The sequence below is a fragment of the Stegodyphus dumicola genome, chromosome 8, assembly GCF_044657685.1.
Source record: "Stegodyphus dumicola isolate Sdum_Otavi_A_Nest chromosome 8, ASM4465768v1".
NCBI classification, from domain to species: Eukaryota; Metazoa; Arthropoda; class Arachnida; order Araneae; family Eresidae; genus Stegodyphus; species Stegodyphus dumicola.
Window position 1 is genome coordinate 82,084,871 of NC_140775.1, and position 17,923 is coordinate 82,102,793.

The window sequence follows — 17,923 nt, forward strand, 5'->3', positions numbered from 1 at the left end:
TAGTTCGTCGATGCAGCCATCCTAGCGCTTATGATAATTTTTAACATAACTTCTAATTATTTTAACTATATTCTTATTCACTCTTTCCGCGATGTTAGATTGAGGCCTATGACAGCTTCTTTGCCGTATTTGGCGGAGGGTAATTTTTAATGGCTTTTATTTTGGAATCCTCACTCTCAATGCCTTTAGCTGAAATTTTGTACCCTAGATATCTTAACTCTTTGGTTGCGAACTTACATTTTGCTGCATTTACGGTTAATCCTGCTTCCTTCAATAATGAAAATACTTCGTGAAGGTCTTTTATATGTTCGTCAATAGTATTGCTTGTTATGATGATATCATCTAAATAAATTAAAGTGGATTTCCCGAGGACAGGACGTAAAATAATATCCATGGGGCGTTGAAAGTTGAGGGTGCCCTACATAGTCCGAAAGGCATAAGTAATAGCGCATAAGTGCCTGTTTTAGTAATAAAAGCAGTTTTATTTACGTCTTCCGGTTTCATGGCCATTTAAAAATATCCTGAAGTGAGATCGAGAGTAATCATAAATTTTGTAGATTTTATTTTCCTAACAATCTCCTCAATCACGGGTAAAGGGTAAACCGGAAATTTAGTTAAACTATTAAGTTCTATCTATAGCAAAGCGATATGCTTTGGGGCAAATTGTTCTTTTTCCTGCAGAGGACAGCAGGGCATATTCACTATTTATGGGAGTTATAATTTTATTATCTTTGTCGTACCTGTAAGGTTTCGCTTTACAAGGTTTCGTAGATTTTAATTCAATAGAATGAGTTAATATCTGGGTGTTTCCATGCTTACCAGAAAATAATGAAGAAAACCCCTTACTATTTTTTGCAGCTTGGCTCTTTCAGCTTGCTTTAAATGCTGGAGGTCGATTTCTGGAATTTTTTTCAGCAGCTTCCACCACCTTGGCTCCATACCCAACTAATGGAATCTGTTGAAAAATGAATTCTTGCATTTGCGGCCCTAAGGAATTGAGTTCCCACAATCACTTTATTTTGTAAATTTTTCACCACGAGAAACAGGATTTTAAATTTTCGTTTTTAATCTGCGCGTTAAGCTACAGGTTCCGATACATTCGCACACTTTCTCTTAAGCGGTTATTATTTATAACCGCTCAAGTTATTTTTAAATAATTCTCATGCTCGTGTTATTTTAAATAATCTTACTTTTCTAAAATATTTATAATAAAACTTGTGATTTAGAAAGTTCCCTTCAACTCCCGTATCCAAGAGTGCTTTTACGGGAATATTATTTAAAAGAACCTGTATTACCGGTAGCTGGGAATTTTTCACTACCACAGTATCCATATACATTTTAGAGGGTTTTTTTTATGCCCACGGGGTCTGTACCCTCAAATTCTCAAACCCCTCTATTCGTTTAAAGGCGTTTTTTCTCTTGATGTTTTCTGGATACGCTGGCGGGTTTTGGCTTCATCCACATCTTTTTTGCTCGTTGACAGCTTAGCTGAAAACCGATTTCCTCTGTTGTACTTATTTCTTTCCGCGGCTAGCTGTCGGGAGAAGTGCTGATTAAATCTCTTGGCTGGAAATTTTTATTCTTCTATCCGCCGATTCTGAAACTTTACGGCCAACTCGAATAATTCTTGCAGCGTTTGAAGATTACGAAGTTTCACAAAGTCTTGAACGGAGGGTAATAATCTTGGCAGTATGATTTCGATAATTTCATTGTCAGGTTTTTTACCGTATAGCATATTCACTCGTTTGACTTTTCGTAGGATAAATTCGTTTAGTTCTTCAATCCTCCGTTGGTAGAAGCTATATAATTTGGCTTCAAGCTTGGCACGATCTTTAACTATCGGAAACGCTTTTAGGAGTGCCCCTTTGAAATTGTCGAATGTACAGGTGAGTGATCCAACTTCGCCAAGTAAGAATTTCCCAATTCCTTTCCACCAAGCCTCCACCTGTCCTCGGAAGGCACTCGAAGCAAAAGCTACTTTCTGACTTTCCGGTACCCGATACAATTGGAAGTGCGTCTCGAGGGCTTCCAAAAATGAGGTTACGGAGCTCTTGCCATCGAATACCATTGCTGGTTTAATTGCCGCACTCGTCATATGTATTAGGAAGCCAAATCCATCTGAAGGGGAGGTCACCAGTGAATCTGCCACTTCTGAGGCTTGTGGAGATACTTCTTATTTGGCCATTTTTTTGTTGGTTTGTATTAATTCGGGCGCCAATGTAGAGTCCAGGTGATTTAACTTCTATCGGCATACTGGAGTAGCAGGAAACTACACAGAAGAAGGATTCAAACCCTTTATTAACTCTTTAAAATTCACAATGCGTCAACTCGACGCTAACAAACTTCGCCTCTAGTTGGGCGGTAACTGAAAGTCAGATAATTGAAATTAAAAGTTGAAATGTTTAACAAGTGATAAACTAGCCTACAGGGCGTAGCGAGATCCCGAACTCCAACCCCCTTCTAAGCTAGTGGCAGCAAAGCAATGAAATTAAGCCACTTGAACCAGCAATAAGCAAACGTACCTACGGCAGAGACGTCAGCTAGAGCCTAACTCTCCCTTTCTCCTACCGAAACTCGGCTTTTAATTACTTCCTTCAACATAGAAAATTTGCATTTGTTCACGCGCGTTACAACATTTAACTATTATGGCACTGACAATTAGAGGAATGAAGGCTTATGGGAAAGTTTCAAATAAAACTTTAAATTATTATTTAAAATAAATATTAATGTCTACAAGGCCCTTGTACTGTTACAAATAATATATCCCTTTAAATTTCAGTTGCTGTTTGTGCTGTTAGCTTAAAAAAATCGTTTGTTTGGTGCAAAATGGATATGAGGTTTCTAAAGCAGAACAAATTTTTATGGTTGATTCATATTTATTATTGATTCAGGTTCTTGAAATGATGTTTAACATGTAAAAGTTGTTATGCAGATCCGAAACCCATTGCAAAGCATTATTTGTATTTTATACTATGCTTTCAGTTTATAAACTGTGTGTTTACATATCGTTGACCCAGATTTACGTCATCCGTCGAAAACATCACGAGTGAAAACGCTGCGGAGAAAACAACGCAAGGCGAAAACGTCGCCGCACAAAACATAGTGTGATAATGAAGGCAAGAAAAAAAACATCGCAGTTCTAGAAGAACATCTTGGTGCGAAATGTCGTCATGGAAAACGAAGAGTTTCAATATATATTGTAGTAAAAATATACCACCTACAAATGATCTCCTGAAGATAATATCGCAGACATAACGTTTTTCAGCCTCAAAAGTGTTAAATGCCTATTCGTATAATGATATGAGAGGTCAAGAAGAAGGAATAAGGAATATTTTTATATTTCATATTTTTAAATTAACTAATGAATTTTGCCGAGAAAGTAAGAAGTAAGCTTAAGTATTTGATAATTGAAAATATCGAAAATAAAGGAATACGAATATCGAAAATAAAAAATACGAAATTTGCTACTCATTTCAGTTTTTGAATGTTGAAATTGAATTCCCACATTTTCAGCAAAAATTTATTAGTTAATTCAAAAATATTAAATATGAAAGTAAAAATATTCCTCATTCTTCTTGCGATCATGAATCATTCTGCGAATATGCATTTAGAACTTTTAAAGCCTGAAAAAGACATGTTCTGATGTTAAAGCAATGCGGACGTTTGTAGGTGCTTTATTTTTATAACGGCATTTTCTACGACGAAGTTTGTTTTTGAACCGGTTTATTTTAGACGACGATGTTCTGTTCTACGATGCTTTAGAACTGCGATGTTCTCTGCTTGTATTCTTTTCTTCCACGATGTTTCCTATGGCTACGTCTTCGTTCGTGATGTTTTCGGCTGTAATCAAATTTACCATTCTTAAACAATAACATTACTTATTTCAGTAAAGAAAATGTTCAATACTTAATAAATGAAACGATTATTTTATATCTAGCTTTTTTATGTAAATAGCAATTCATAATGCTTAATTATTAAAATTTTTACAATATATATTTAGAAAAATTTTTACATTCTGTCTACATTTTCAAAAATAATTCTTAAAATCTGCATCTAAAAAAGAAAAGGGAAAATAATAGTCGCTTTAAGGAAATATGGTGTGGGAGGTATAACTCCCTTAGACTACACAAATAAGACGACAAAAAATAGCGTTTAGGTACAAAATAAATTTAAGGATATTTAATACATTCTCATTTTATTGTTTATATGATACATACGACATGATACATGCTTAATTATCTGTCGAGTTGTCTTCCTTGCGAGAGCTGAACTTCAATTTTAACGGTCAATTGAAAGTCACAGATTCGTTATTTTGTTGAACATATTACTCGTGTTTTTCGTTGTCTGGGTTTTCTTGAGCATTGTAATTAGCGTTAGTTTAAACGTTTTATTAGTCTGAAGTTTCTGCTGTGGTAGGTTAGTTAAATTACGCTAAAAAGAAGCCAGATGGTACTCAAAATGAAAGCGACCATTTTTTTCTGATTTTGGAATACGACAGTTTGCTTGAATATTAATATGACAGTTAAAAGTGCTTAGTTCAAGCTCTAACGATCCACTGGGAGTGTATTTAATGAAAGACTTGTGGAAGTGGGATAAGAATACGTTTTTGTGCATTCTTAAAAATAATACTTTTATCGTAATTTGCTTCGTAAATAATGCAACTATGTCGTACATTCTTATTTAATATGTAATTTTGGGAGAAATAATTTTGCAGAATGTGACAGTGAAGTACACTTTGAAATAATTATGTGAAAATTTAATAATATTATTATTCGAGTATGAGACCAAATGTAACGCAAAATTAGAGCTGAATAATGCTTAGAGAATTTTCAAATTAAATTAAATTTAATTGGTAACAAAAGCTGTAAATAACTGCCATTTCTACCTTAAGCAAAGTAGTCTTAAGATGTAATTGTTGTTTATTGATTATGACAATGCATGTGAAGCCTATTTATCTTAGCTATCGGATGACTTCGTAAAAGACTTTCCGAAAGAAACTGGTATTTATGTTGCACATGAAAAAAATCACGAAAATGCCCATGCTCCACCTCCTTCTTAGGAATTCAAAAAAACCAGTGGAAATGCTAGTACAGTAAAAGCCCGTTAGTCTGATATTCGAACTACTGGATATCTGAAATCCAGCATCTTTTTCGCCAATATTACTGCAATAACTTGGCGGTACTAGCACTTATTTCGATACTATGTGAAAATGCAAACAAATTGCTTTACATTTTTTAATTAATTGCATAAATTTATATATTGTTTGCTAATTTTTCATTTTACTTCCTTTATTTTAAATGCTTGCAAAACATGATAAAATTATTCATAAGGGTATAAAATGGAAACATGGTGGGAGAAATACCTCATACATTTATTCTTTCATACGTTGGATTAGTTCTGTTTTACACGTTTTTGACTCGATGTACTTAAAATGATTTGCATGACTGCCTATTTTTTCACCATCTTTTTGAATTTGTCCATGTTTCTCATGCTATAATTTTTTTCAATGCTTACTTCGGCCTGCAGGGTTTGGACTAGTAAAGATACAGAGTACTTTTATTGTTTTTCTAGGACTATTTTAAATTTTAAACTTTAATTTCGGATTTTTTTTCTGTTCAGAAACAGGCTATTTTATTTATTTGCTTCTTTCGTTGCAGAAACCCTCTGATGACTGTATAGCGAAAGATTTAAAATTCATATTTCATTTTTGGTTTTGGCATATTTTGATCCTTAATTCTTGCAGTTTGCCATTGTGCTTATGGTTTTTTTGTTTTTGCATGTGATTTTTTTCCGAAATGAATACCTAATGAATTTTAAACGCACATTTATTATTTTTATTTTATTTTACATTATTACCATAACTTTCAGCGCATAACTGGATTAAGTTTTGAACTGTTTTTTTACTTTATATTTATTTATATGTAATATTCTAACAATTGTATATATTTTGTTTATTCATTTATTTGTCTATAAACATGTTTTGATTGTGCATACTTATCCCTTGCACTTTCCATTTTCATTCTGTAATTCCACTGTTTATTGAGTTGACACTTACACCGCAATCTGCAATATTGTGCCTTCTTTTAAGCACAAGACTAAGTAAAAACGGTGACCCCCTTTTCCTTTCTCCTGTGCTATTACTCAAAGTAGGACTCTCGTGACTAGTCGATTAAAGTGATCTTGCAACAAAAGTGTTATTTCCCTAAAAGAATTCTCTAAGGACTAGATTTTAGGCTTGCGTCCCAAATCATCGCTATGTGCGTGTTTATTTCATTCTACAGTAGTAAAGTATTATTTTGTGCCAATACACAGTTCTCGTCCTGGCATCGATAGAGTCCCGAATATGCTGGATTTTCGAATATTTGTTATATTTAGCTGTCTTACCCACTCGATAACCAGTGGGCCCCACCTCCGCTAAAAATGCTTTTAGGCAAACGAAAATGACACAAAAGGTTCCTTGACAAGACGTTAAAGTTTTTTGTTATGTATTTATCTACAATATTATGTTATGACAAAAATAATCCTCAATTTGGAGACAAAGCCCAAAATCTTTCTCAGCAGAAAATTGTTTAAAAAGCGGGATTTCAAAACATGCCTTCATATTTTAGATCTACTGCTAACTACAACCCTGTGAAGCTCTAAAAATTCAAAATGAGAGAAATATATTTTAGCTGGAGTGATGATGTTCATTCTTCCGGCATATGTTCATCCCAAACATATCTTAACGTTTTATGTGTAGTAATTTCGACCTGCGAGAACATTTTCTAAAGAAATAATAAACATAAATTAAGAGTTAATTAATTCCCTAGAATATATATACTAACGCTGATTTGAAGCACTGAAACATTTTTCAGATTTCCTGTAGAAAATGCTTTAAAAGTCTGCTTCTCTATAAATGATAGCGCAGAAACATCGGTGCATGAAAAAGGTCTCTTGCATACAAAAATAGAGTAAATCACTTCGTAGCATGAAAGACTTTCCCACACTTTTATTATCGGTTCAAAAGAGAATGCAGTTGAATGTTTAATATCGACTGCTGGCGCGATCATTAATGTTCAGGGTGTATTAATACCGTCCGCCAAATACTTTTTTCCTCTTCGCCCCCTCCCATCTTTGTGCAAGTCGCAGGCGTGGTATCTATCCTCTGATATATAGCACTGGTTTCGCCGTCATGACATTTATGCCGCGCGATTTTTTTCCTTTTTAATTCATCATCATTTTTCTGTTATTATTGTAAAAGCTTTGGGTGCGCCTGCATTCTAATCTTGGATACTTTGGCCGGGCGTAAGCGGCTTAATAGCAATGTGTTGCGTTTGAAAGTGAATATTTATGTGGCTGTTTTAACATTATTGCGCTTTGTTTTAATTCCAAAGAAAGGTGCTCCATTTTATAAGCAAGGGAATTTTTTAGTAATTTTACTTTCGATTCGATTCGTGAAACGGAGCATTGGTAGAAGCCCTTTTGCCTCATTTATGTTTCATTTTTTCTTTGTGAAGTGCGGGTATATTTTAAACCGCATTTGTGTTAAACAAAAAATTAATAAGTAAAATGCTTCGTTGCTTATCTTCATACATTAAATAAATAACTAGATAATGTTATGTATCTTCAGAATGGTAAAATCAAGATTTCAGCCTTTACTTAAGTATTTAGCGAATAAAGATAAGTACTTGAGAGAGCATGAGGCTACCTATTAAAAATACAGTAATTTATTTTATTCCATGAAAATTGAGCGAATGAGGACACGTAAAATCACCTCCAGCCACAAATTCCCTCGAGAGATTGTTGGTGGGGGACTAACAGATGGGGACTCTTGGCTTTCGTCTCATGGGGTGCTCTCCGTTAAACATACGGGAGAGCTGAGACGTGTCCGACCTATGAGTTGCCATAAGCCTGTCTTCCACTTGGCTATAATATGTTAGTGGATTAAGCCAGGTCAAGGATTAGCGCTTTTTTCATCTTGGCTATAATACATTAATAGATTGGATCCTGCTAGATCAGGAGGATTGGTAACGACAGAGAGCGTACTTGTAGAAATCTACCATCAGCTTCATATCTGCCTAGTTATACAGGATGAATCTAAATAAGTGGGAAAAACTTTAGGGTTGGCAGAAGGCAGCTATGCTAGCAATATTCGTTACAGAATGTATGGTCGGAACGCAAACGACGAATCTCTTAAGTGACATTGTAAATGATATAAAAGGGTCCGTCCTCGCACCTAAAGACATTTTCTACCATGGATTGCCCAGAGAATGGCTGGTTATACGAGCCACGAAATTTCCAGGGCGATGGATTGGTGAAGGTGGTTTCATAGATCACGGCATCTTTCGTGTTTTGACTTTTTTCTGAGGGGCCATATGAAAAGCCTAATCTACTACTGCTCCGTTGAAATCAATATCGATCTAGTCGCCAGGATCGCCATTGTTGCCGGCGATATTCGGGAAATGCCTCGAATCTTCTCAAATATGCGTCAATCTCCTATACCGCAGGTGTGAAGCCTGCATTACAGTTGGCGAAAGGTCTTTTTAACAGTTTCTTTGAGAATGTACATCAAGTTACATTCCTGTTAATAAAATATTTGTGAAGTATCTCCTCTCATTCTTGTGTTAATTCTTTAAATGTGACTGTGGAAAACTACACTTTAACTTCTCACCTCTTGAGTTCCGACCGCGCAATCTATGACGGATATTACTCGTGTACCTGTTTTCTATCATCCCATAAAGTTTTGTCCACTTGTTCAGATTCACTCTGTATTAGATCTTCTTGCTTAATTAATTTAAATGAAAATCAAAGTTCGAAGTTGCTAAACTTATTTATAACAACAGCCTGCTGTCACAAGACTAATGGTTTTTGAAGATTTTTCAAGAAAACAGATATTGCAAAAGCAAATAATAGTTGTTATTTGTATTTATATACAGATTCAACGCTCTTCCTTGTAAGGTTAGATTATGCAAAACTCTTATCCATTAACGGTAGCTTCGCAATCAGCTAGCTTATCCCTCAATTATAATCCAAAGGATGGTAATATTATATCATTTGGTGCTATTGTATCATTTCTGTATTATTAAGTACTACATTGTGCCTCTGTAGCGTGCATTTAATGTCTCCCAGCTGATTTTGTTTGCGAAATTATGGCAAAAATCAGAAAAATTGATTAAGTTTTGTACACTAGTGCAGTCAGTAACTTAAAAATAATGCAAACTTTAATCGTCTTGAATTATTAAAAATGAATATAAGTTATCTTCTATTAATTTAATTACTTAATACCAACATAAAATGAGATTAATTATAATTAATTATATTAAAAATATAAGTATACTGATAGCGACATATGTTTAAAAAGTTGCTATAAAAGGTGTAAAAGTAAGGTGGTACACAGGGCATTGTAATTTATTAAAGTGGTCCTTGTTCTTTTAAATTAGATTGCTGGAAAGAAAATGTCTAAGGAAGCTCGCTTAGAGGAAAGTAAACAAGTTCTGAAATCTTATAACGCAATTTAGTTCTTACTTTTTCGACATATTTATTATAATTTTATAATTTAAATTTTTAGACTTTTCTCTATTTTGAATTTCATTGGATAGTAAACTCATATGCTACAATTTAAATTTCCTTTTATTTTTCGATAACGGTCTTTCCTCTGTAAACGTTGCAATTGTAGCTACTTTTATAATATTTATGCCAACAAACATGTATTTTTTAATTTAGGGCTTTTAATTTTAATGCTTAATAAATGCATATACTAAATTCTGATAAGTACTTGACATTTTCGCCCCCTTTAATTGAATTTCTGTACATCATTTCATTAATCGTAATTCAGTAATTGGTTCTATATAAAAATAAAGAAATCAAAAGTGAAAAGTTTACTTCGAGATGAAGATATTGGGTTATGTGATAAGATAATACCCGGTTTTTGTTTGGGGAGGGGATGCTGTTAAGAGCTAGAACATGTTATAAATATAAACTGCATTTACTCAACATTAGATAAAATAGCAGCCTTGGATTTATATAGATTTTGAACCATATTTCTATTGATTCCAAAGACAATCCGATACAGATTCTTCTTCTTCAGTACCATTTTCTCTATGCAAAGGTGAGAGGAGGCTACAACAAAATATGTATGACAATCAAACGAACTAAACCGGAAGCTGAAATGCCATCTCTTGAGAAAAAAATAATAATGAGACTTGAAAAAGATGAGATATTAAAAATTTTTGGAAGCTAAAGAAATGGATTGGAATAAATGCCTTTAATTAAAGTAGATATATTTTGTCACTTATAAAAGCTTCAAGGAAATCCCTTTATCAGTTGAAGAAGGTCTTGTTTAACTTTAAAATGTAATTTGATTAGTACAAAATTTTCTCTTATGTCACCTGCAAGGCAAATAATGCAATAAAATGAGTGAAAGATTATCTTTAAATAATTTACACCGAACATGGTGAAATAGATCCGAAAAAAGAATTAAAGATCGTATGCATATTTTGCAATATATTTCAGCTATAATTAAAACTACTCAGAAGAGCAGATCTGCAAGAAACAAAGAATCCCTATATTAACTACCAACTCAGCCTATTTAGCGATTCAGAAAGCAAAATTTATCTTTTATACTAATTTTTTATAATATATTTATACAACTGACTTCATGATCTGTATGGTTTCGAACAGAAACCAGTTCTGTTAGAAATGGCTCAGATTGCAAGTCAGGTTAGATTATAACCTTTTCAAGATTGTTAGTATTTCAAATAAATAATTTTATAAAGATAAAATTTAATCCTAAATATACGTTACTGGCTGAAACTATGCTAGTAATATACAGTAAATATTTGTCAAAAATATAAAAGTAGGTGCAAGAGACCGAAATAAGCAGATTTTATAATAAAATTTATATGCAGATATGATACACTCAGACAGTACACGCGCTGTTGAAATCGGTAGGCGTAAACCTTCATTCAGAGGGCAGATTTCGAGCGGTATCTAACGCTACATGTACGTGGAACTCAACGATACAAATTTTATCTATTAGGCTGAGGACAGGAACAGAGCAATTTCTAAATGGTGCACAGAAAATGACTTCTGAGTAGACAATTGTCGAATCTCTTCTGCGTATCTTCGTTTAATGAAACAAACTAAAAGAAAATCTTAGAATTTTTATGCTTTACATCATCGGATAGAGATGAAAGAAATCTTTTAAACGATGCTTATATAAAATTTTTTAAATCACTTCGGATTATTTAGCGATTTTAAAACATTGCTCGACTCTACCGACCATTTGACGTTTATTATTTTTAAATATCAGTATCCAAAAATGTATTGGTTTAAACTGTTGAAATTTTCATAGATTATAAAATAAACTATCCGTCCTCTTTTTAAGCAAACATGATAAAGTGATTTGAATTGGGCGATGTTTTTACTTTTTATTTAAAAATATGTTGCGTAACCGGCGCAACATATTTTTAAATAAAAAGTAAAATTGTAAGTTGAAGTAACTAACAACATTCAACATTTAATTTAGAAAATTTATTGACAACAATTTATTTCCATTTCGAGAAATAAAATCAAATTGCATTGTGTGGTAGTAGTTTATGCAAGACTTTGTTTGGCGGTATAGAAGTGACTTGTAGCACTGTTATATTGGTGACTAAGGAGTTAGATAGACTTAGATAGACTGAACCACGCATAGAAAGATATGAATTAGAGAGCTTTTTAGTTGAGTTACAAATAAAGGACGAACGGCTCAAATCTATTGCGAATAAAATCGAAGACCGTTTAGATGATGCAGAAATCTAATCGGAAATAGAGCAGATGGATAAATTTAATTAAGTAATTATACTTAACTCGGTAAAATCAAAAATAAAATAAAATCATTACAATTCGCATTTGCTCAAGAACCCTCACATATGCAACTCATAACAAACCAAAGTAGTCCAAATAAAAACACGAAGTTACCTAAATTGAAAGTTCAAACATATTACAGGACCCATCTGAATATTGAAATATCTTGAATCAATCTGAAAATTCGATTGACAAAAATCCTCCCCTTTTAAATATTGAAAAAGTTTCTTATTTGTATAGTTGCCTTGGAGACGAAGTTCTTTCTTGCATTGAAGGTTTCGATATAAACCACAGACAACTATAAATCGGCTCTTAAATTAATCGAAGATTCCTTTGCTAAGAAAGACGTGTTAATTAGTGCCCATATGTCTAATTGCTGAACAAGACTCTGCTAAAGAATATTCTAGTTAAGAAATCTGTATTTTAAGTGCAAAACCAAAATTGAGAATTTTGGAGAGAACTCACTCTTGAGAGTTAAGGTATAAAGTCAGAGGATTACAGAATCATGCAATGAGTTGTAATGTTGAAGTTTTTTCCAAGTGACCTTGTTTCGAAATTCAGCAAAAAATCAAATATAGAACAGTAATTCTAATTTAAAACAGTTAATAGATTTTTTGCTTTGTTCCATTACTGCAAGGGGGAGAACATTTTATATACATTCTCCTTCTTCCCACGCAACACGTAGCCAGTATAAATGATCTAACCAAAGAAACTTTGGTGCCCCCAGTCACAACAAATTTCTTTACTTCCCTTAAGAAATGCTGACCAGTGCTACTTCAAGCACTTGCATATTTTCTGCTCAGGAGCACTTAAGGCATCTTTGTGAAAATTTGAACACTTTAAGATAAGAGAGATAAGCTTTTACGGAAAAAAAAAAGAGGTTTTTTATTATGTTGTAATCCAAATTGCGATGTAAAGGCTTACCAGATGGGAAACCGCTCCTTTTGCAACGGTATACATGCCAGCGCGATGTGCTTTAAATTGGAAAATTCTAAAAAACAAACGATTGGACGTGAGTCAGAGGCAAAATCTAATGAAAGAGTTCTTCTTTGTCGAATTATATAATGAATGACAAAGAAGGGATTTTGTTGCAATGTGTAATGGTAGAAATTATTGCTAAAAAGCCGTCAGATTTTTTTCTTGTTTATTTGACAATGGTTCTGAGTGCATATTCAAAGAATAGTGTTTCCGAAAGGCTGGGATTAAAGTTTGTTGGTTTGGCAAAATTAAGTATTTATGGTCTTAGAGAAAAATTCTTAAATTGCAGGTTTTCCGAAGGGTTGAATTGAAGTCACGAAATGTTTTGAATAGAAGCGAAGTGTTTATTAAAGCATTAGTAAATGCTGAAAAATCGAAAGGTTCAATGAATATTCCAGATCGAAGTACTAGTGTAGAAATGAAGTCCAGAAGATTTCCTTTAATATTTTATTTCAAGGAGGCGTCTGGCAATTGCCAAACTTCATTGTTGATAAGGTTAGATTATTACTGGGATTTGAAAAAGAGATCTGAGCTGTTGAACGTGTCATTAGTAGTTACAGAAACTGCTTTCCGATGGTCACTCTAAAAATATGATGAGTTAACTAAATCATCATATTTTTTTATCTCGTTCTCAATGGAAAGATTCTTCTCTGCTGAACTTTGGGAATTGGAGAGTTTGAGCATCAGAGGTGACGATATAGATATTATTGGTGTGGAAGAAAAAGAAGTTCTAAAGGACTTTAAATAATCGATTTAGTTTATTCCGAAAGGTAGAAAAGTTGTAAAAGAGAATTTAAAAGCGCATTTTACTTGTAGCAGATACTCTGTAAAATCTGCTTAACAAATAACAGCTCAGTTGGCAAAGGATCAAATGTTTGAAAATCCTGCATTTCCTGTAACTGGAGTTCATTTTATTAGTCTAATCTTCGTTTGGCAAAGGTCACTTAACAAAGGTCACATATGGAGTTACTTGAGCACTTCATTTAGAATTAACTACTAATATACCAACGAACATTTTTATTTTGTTTAAGACTTTTTTTGGCAAGGCAGTGGAATTGAAAGATCATCATTTCTGATAACGCTAAGAGTTTTATGACCGCAAACAAGATTTTGAAATATTTTTGTAAAATTTTGGCTGGTTTGAATTTAAAACATTTTGTTGTGATACATTAAATAACATGGCAGTTTATCATTCCTCATGCTCTATGATAGAGTGGGTTCAATGAAAGACTCGTGAACTCTTTAAGGAAGACCATTTAAGGAAAATCCTTAACACCCTTAAGGAAAATTCTTGGAAAGCTCTGTTTTCGTTTCGAGGAAACGACTACCATTCTTGCTGAAATCAAATTGGTATTGAATTATAGATACCTCATTGATGCGATCAATGATTTAGATGAACCCTCTTACTCCAGCCCATTTTTGCTTCCTGGTTAATAAAATGTTAGCTATCCTATACATTTTATTGAAATTTTCGGCAATCAAACTTCTGCAAAGGCAAATTATAATTCATTTTATGAACTATAATCAATCTATATACTTCAACGAATCAATTATAATTCTTCAAGCTATAATTGATTCGTCGAAAATTATATCAGACTGAACTTTCACACCCACTCTGGAAGAAATGGAAAGATAATTATTTTATGCAATTAAGAAATGCACATAATTTTATAAATTCATCACCAGGATAAGGTCTTAAAAGAGGAGAGGTAGTTTTGCTTGAAGGGACCGCTAAACCAAAATTTCCATGGCCACCTAATATTATCGAAGAGGCTTTACTGGCCGTGACGGACATTCGTGCCTTATTCGACTAGATAAGGAGCAATATAAACGACCAATCCAGTTAATTTATCCCCTTGAAGTAACTTGATTGCTTATGTGTGACTAATATCATTAAGTATAGTGCATTGTCATAATTGTAATATTATATATGTTATCATATTTGTATTTGCGTTATTATTATTGAGTAATATGTATTATATTTGATCTCTTCTTTAATCTAGTGTACTCTTAAAAGAGTATATAAAATATGTTTTTATTTAAAATTTATAAACTATTTGCTGAGCTAAAAGAAAAATTATAAACTATTTGCTGAGCTATTTATCATATAGTTTAATAGGGACAAAACACTAAATCATTCTCATTGCGGAATTCTTGCACAGTTTTATATCACAAATAATAAAAGAGTGGGTGTCCAAATAAGGAAATCTAATAATTGGATTTCGTTGCCAAACGTGTAAACTATTATCCTTATAAATCGTCGTCACCTTTATTTTCCTGATATAAAATTACAAATAAATTTTGTAACAGAGAATAATTTACTACCTTGTTCCTATTAAACTAAATGGGATTTCCTTTAAACTAAATTTACCATTTATTTACCACTAAATTTGAAGTAATGAACATTTATCGCCTTTTCCCATTCCTACTGTCGTAAGCAAACCTTCAGTTATGAATTAGCAAGAAATGGAAAAATAACTATTTCATGTAATTATTCGTGGCTCGAATCCTAACGAAGGCATTTTTCATTTTTGCTGTTTCCACTCCCGAAACACAATAATTTGAACAGTACGGCTCGATATGAAATGCGATAGACAATAACACTTCAACACCTAGGTTTAATCTGCAGCGAATGATGCCTTTCTGCTTTCCAGATAGCAAGTAGAACATTCAGGGTTCGAATAATTTGACGGTCTTAATTTTTAATTCTAGTTGCTAGTAAAGTATTAACAATTTTTCTGTCTTTTTAATAACCGAAATCAAATAATACTGATTTAACAAATAGAATTTAGTTCCCTGACAAAATTTAAACCAGAGTGTATAAAAGATAGTGTTAAATTACGCATTGAATTACAAATCTCTTTTTACTTCCTTGTAGGAAGTAAAATATATATATATATATATATATATATACGTGTAGGATGAGGTTAGGATTAAAATAGAGTAAGGCAGTAGCATTTTAAGGGCATTTAATGATGAAAGAATAAACATGATTATGGTATTTACAGTGTGAAAGGAAGTAAGATAAAAAGTTCTTCATCATGAAACAGAATCACATCGTCTATCAATGTTCTCGAGCGGCATGGTTCAGCTCCATCCAACGCCACGCTCTCACATCATCGGAATGCAAGTCTGTCCATTTCCTCACGCAGCTTTAAGAAGTATCTCGCCGCTGTCGCTGTTGCCAAATTCAGGAAAAGGCGGACGAGTTATAGGAACGAATTACCACACGGCCATTCTGCCTTGCCGGGCGTCCTCGCCTGGGGTTGATATGAAAAGAAAAAAGGAAAAAAAAAAAAAGCAGAGAAAGTGATGGAAAAAAAATCAATGTCCAGGTGGCGAATGTTAGGTTTGTGCACCACCAGTTCATCTTATCAGCACAGGTTGACATCATAATGGTTCCTTCATGGCGTATCTTTCGTACTTCATAACAATCAGAGGGATGAACTGTCTCATAAGGACCGAATAATTTGGGACTAAGTTTCAGTTCAAGCTGGATTGGCATTTGGTGTCCATGTTTATATTTGAAGGCAGGTTTGTGACGTTTCTTATACTGCCGTGTATGTAATACTTGCTGTAAACGGAGGAGGTTCGGTTAAGCTTCAATGCATAATGAAGCTTTTTCATCATTATGCTGTGTCTGCAATTTCATTGTCTTTGAAGTTCGTTTAAATTTTCTTCGTTTATATTTCCAAGCTCTTTTCTTGCGTTTCTTTGGGCTTGAAGCAGATAAAATGTATGAAACAGTAATTTTTCTTCCAAATATTTCAGCATTCTTTTTTGCCTCGAAAGCTTCAACTGGAATGCCAGAGACAAGTTGTTTCCTTAGAATATTTTTCTGTTCTTTGGGAATTTCTGCACTTTTAGCAGGTGTTTACTCGTTTGCTTGATCAGCACATGTTTTTCAAATTGATTCAGTTTATTTTTCACAGTTTCTTCAGTATTCTGCACGCTGGGATCATTATCGACATCATCATTAATTTCATGACTGTCATCATCATCATCTTCGTTGTCATCATCATCTTCATTCACATGATCTTCATCAATAACAGCAACGTCATCTTGATCAACATCATTATCACCATCTTCATTAGCTTCATGAGTGCCGTCATCATCATCAGCACCATTAGCGTTATGATTGTCGTCATCATCAATATCATGATCTTGATCCATGTCGTCATCTGCGTCATCACCATCTTCATCAACATCATCGTCACGAGCTCCATGATTGGTATATTGGTATCAGCATCAACTTTGTCATGGTGATCATCCAAATCCAAATTGTCATCATCTAAATCCAATTTTAAATCGTCATGTGCAGCATCATCATTTTCCTTACTTGTTTTCTTCAACTGAATTTCATTTTCTGTTATTTTCTGAAAAATCTTCCATAGTAGTGTTAACTTCGTGTGGGTTGTGAGGAGTAATGGTATGTTGAACTTCTTGGAAAATTTTCGATTTTGAGATGTGTGAAAGATCAGGTGGAAAAGTGTGATCATGAGTAACATTAGCAACATTAACAAAACTTTGATCATTATTATTGCTGCATAAATGAATACCATCTTTATCAAATGTAAATCGAGTTTGTTGCAAAAGGTCTATTCCAATAATGGCATCAAGAGGAATCATATAGTTTTTTACTACATGGATTTTAGCAGGTAAAATAGTGTTTGTAATTTGAATGTAGTGCTGAAAGAATCCAATACTTTGAACCGTGTCTCGGCCAAGTCCTGAGCATAATTCTGGAAGGATGTAATGGTGGAGAACCCATTTTGCGGTTTGTTTTCTCCGTAATAAGTGTTGCTTGGGATCCAGTGTCGTAGAGAGCAGTTAACCGATTTCTTTTAAGTTGAATATCAACGTGCAAAGGATTTTTAGAAAAATTTTGAGCAGAAAGTGCATTTACAGTACTATCAGATGTAGAACAACTAGGAGCAGATTCCGTGGTCGAACTACCAGAACGTTTGGGACAGTTGGAATGAATGTGACCATAATTTTGGCAGCCATAACAGAATTTGCCATTAGATTTATTAGGACAAATATTGCTTTTGTGACCTTTTAAACCACAAGAATAACATACTGGTTGAGTGTCTGATGTACGTTTAGCGTAAATTGTAAC